Below are 3,801 nucleotides of genomic sequence, written 5' to 3' on the forward strand. Positions count from 1 at the left end.
AGGCAGTCATTGAAGTTAAAATTCAGTTTATGAATTACACTGATAATACACAGGCAAAATGTCAGCCACTGATTTTTTCAAAAATGGTACTTAGTAAACATCATACTGTAACAATCACCCAGGACTGATCTTCTTTAGAATGGACTGGTTGGATCTCCTTGCAGTCTAAGGGACTCTCAAGAGTCTTCTAGTGCAATTTGAGATTTTTCATTTCTATTTGTTTTCACCTGGTATAACTGGCTTTTAAAAAAATTGATCCAGTTTTCAATATGAAAACTGGACCATATTGTAAAAAAAAAAAAAAACCATACAGACCAATTTACTGAAGAAATAAATATGCAATCTATAGCTTAGCTTTTATTTTTATTTTATTTTATTTTATTTTTAAATTTAATTTTATTTTTTAATTTTAAAATATTGTATTGCTTTTGCCATGTATCAAAATGAATCCACGACAGGTATACATGTGTTCCCCATCCTGAACCCTCCTCCCTCCTCCCTCCTCATACCACCCCTCTGGGTTGTCCCAGTGCACCAGCCTCAAGCATCCAGTATCATGCATCAAACCTGGACTGGCAACTCATTTCATTATTGATATTATACGTGTTTCATTGCCATTCTCCAAAATCATCCCACCCTCTCCCTCTCCCACAGAGTCCAAAGGACTGTTCTATACATCTGTGTCTCTTTTGCTGTCTCGGATACAGGGTTATTGTTAGCATCTTTCTAAATTCCATATATATGCATTAGTATACTATATTAGTGTTTTTCTTTCTGGCTTACTTCACTCTGTATAATAGGCCCCATTTTCATCTACCTCATTAGAACTGGTTCAAATGTATTCTTTTTAATGGCTGAGTAATACTCCATTGTGTATATGTACCACTGCTTTCTTTATCCATTCATCTGCTGATGGGCAGCTAGGTTGCTTCCATGTCCTGGCTATTATAAACAGTGCTGTGATGAACACTGGGGTACACGTGTCTCTTTCCCTTCTGGTTTCCTCAGTGTGTATGCCCAGCAGTGGGATTGCTGGATCATAAGGCAGTTCTATTTCCAGTTTTTTAAGGAATCTCCACACTGTTCTCCATAGTGGCTGTACTAGTTTGCATTCCCACCAACAGTGTAAGAGGGTTCCCTTTTCTCCACACCCTCTCCAGCATTTATTGCTTGTAGATTTTGTATCGCAGCAATTATATGCCAATAAAATGGACAACGTGGAAGAAATGGACAAATTCTTAGAAAAGTACAACTTTCCAAAACTGGACCAGGAAGAAGTAGAAAATCTTAACAGACCCATCACAAGCACGAAAATTGAAACTGTAATCAGAAATCTCCAGCAAACAAAAGCCCAGGTCAGGACGGCTTCACAGCTGAATTCTACCAAAAATTTAGAGAAGAGCTAACACCTATCCTACTCAAACTCTTCCAGAAAATTGCAGAGGAAGGTAAACTTCCAAACTCATTCTATGAGGCCACCATCACCCTAATACCAAAACCTAACAAAGATGCCACAAAAAAAGAAAACTACAGGCCAATATCACTGATGAACATAGATGCAAAAATCCTTAACAAAATTCTAGCAATCAGAATCCAACAACGCATTAAAAAGATCATACACCATGACCAAATGGGCTTTATCCCAGTGATGCAAGGATTCTTCAATATCCACAAATCAATGTAATACACCATGTTAACAAATTGAAAAATAAAAACCATATGATTATCTCAATAGATGCAGAGAAAGCCTTTGACAAAATTCAACATCCATTTATGATAAAAACTCTCCAGAAAGCAGGAATAGAAGGAACATACCTCAACGTAATAAAAGCTATATATGACAAACCCACAACAAACATTATCTTCAATGGTGAAAAATTGAAAGCATTTCCTCTAAAGTCAGGAACAAGGCAAGGGTGCCCACTTTCACCATTACTATTCAACATAGTTTTGGAAGTTTTGGCCACAGCAATCAGAGCAGAGAAAGAAAGAAAAGGAATCCAAATTGGGAAAAAAGAAGTAAAACTCTCACTGTTTGCAGATGACACGATTCTCTACATAGAAAACCCTAAAGACTCCACCAGAAAATTACTAGAACTAATGACGCTTACTCCTTGGAAGGAAAGTTATGACCAACCTAGATGGATTCAAAAGCAGAGACATTACTTTGCCAACAAAGGTCCATCTAGTCAAGGCTATGGTTTTTCCAGTAGTCATGTATGGATGTGAGAGTTGGACTGTGAAGAAGGCTGAGCGCTGAAGAATTGATGCTTTTGAACTGTGGTGTAGAAGACTCTTGAGTCCCTTGGACTGCAAGGAGATCCAACAAGTCCATTCTGAAGGAGATCAGCCCTGGGATTTCTTTGGAGGGAATGATGCTGAAGCTGAAACTCTAGTACTTTGGCCACCTCATGCGAAGAGTTGATTCATTGGAAAAGACTCTGATGCTGGGAGGGATTGAGGGCAGGAGGAGTAGGGGACGACACAGGATGAGATGGCTGGATGGCATCACTGACTCGATGGACTTGAGTCTGAGTGAACTCCGGGAGTTGGTGATGGACAGAGAGGCCTGACATGCTGCGATTCATGGGGTCACAAACAGTCAGACACGACTGAGCGACTGAACTGAACTGAACTGAAACAATAAATATAGAAAAGTTGCAGGATATAAAATTAACACACTGAAATCCCTTGCATTCCTATACACTAATAATGAGAAAATAGAAAGAGAAATTAAGGAAACAATTCCATTCACCATTGCAATGAAAAGAATAAAATACTTAGGAATATATCTACCTAAAGAAACTAAAGACCTATGTATAGAAAACTATAGCTTAGCTTTAAAAACAATACAGGCAATATACATCTCAAAACAGCTATGTTGTTTCAGAATACGGATTTATTTTTCCTTTACTGATATTGAGGCTTTTCCTCTATTAAATAAAATGGCTTATCTATAATGCCAATGGAAACTACATAAGTAATGCTCACAACTACCAATTTTATAAAAACATCTTGGATATAACCTCTCCACTGTAATTCCCAATTCAACAATTTATTTTTCTTGGTTCACCGATAATCAATCATCTACCTTGCTTCTACCCTTCTACCTTAGGAGTTTTAAATACAACATGCATTGAGGTATTGAGAACCTCAAGACCATTTGGGAATTTGTGTGATGTCACAACAATTTTCATAGAAATATTAAGGCATTTTTTGCATTTTTTCAGTTTCATTCTCTTACTAATGTACAAAGGGATTTTCTAGAGTCCATATGATATGAGATTATCACTGAAAAGTTAAGTATGTCGACATTTGGAAGATCTGCATAGCACAGTGAGCCAATATTTCCAAATGACAAATTTTGATCCCAACCAGGGGATTGAATCCACATCTTCTGCGTTGGCAGGCAGATTCTTTACTGCTTAGGAATCAAGGAAGCCTTATCTCTTAATTTATTTGTGCTCTATTCATAAGAATTCAGCTCTCAAATATGAGATAAAAATCCTATTTATGTCCTTCATCTTTTCTTTTCATAGTTCTAGTGCTTATCATTAAAACTGATTTTATTGTTACATGAGAACTTTAGGCTCCATTTGCAATTCATTTGAAAAATTCTCAATGATCCAAGCTTATACCAAATATTTTAGTATTGACCATAACTACATTAGACTTTTTCCAAAGTGAATTTTAAATGATTTCGATACATGAGAGTTTAAGATTTGTGGAAACTGGGCTCATATTATTCTGTGGGAGACTTATATTAACACAAGAACATGGTCACTTATTTATAAGTACAGT

This window comes from Bos javanicus, chromosome 15 (assembly GCF_032452875.1).
Source record: "Bos javanicus breed banteng chromosome 15, ARS-OSU_banteng_1.0, whole genome shotgun sequence".
NCBI classification, from domain to species: domain Eukaryota; kingdom Metazoa; phylum Chordata; class Mammalia; order Artiodactyla; family Bovidae; genus Bos; species Bos javanicus.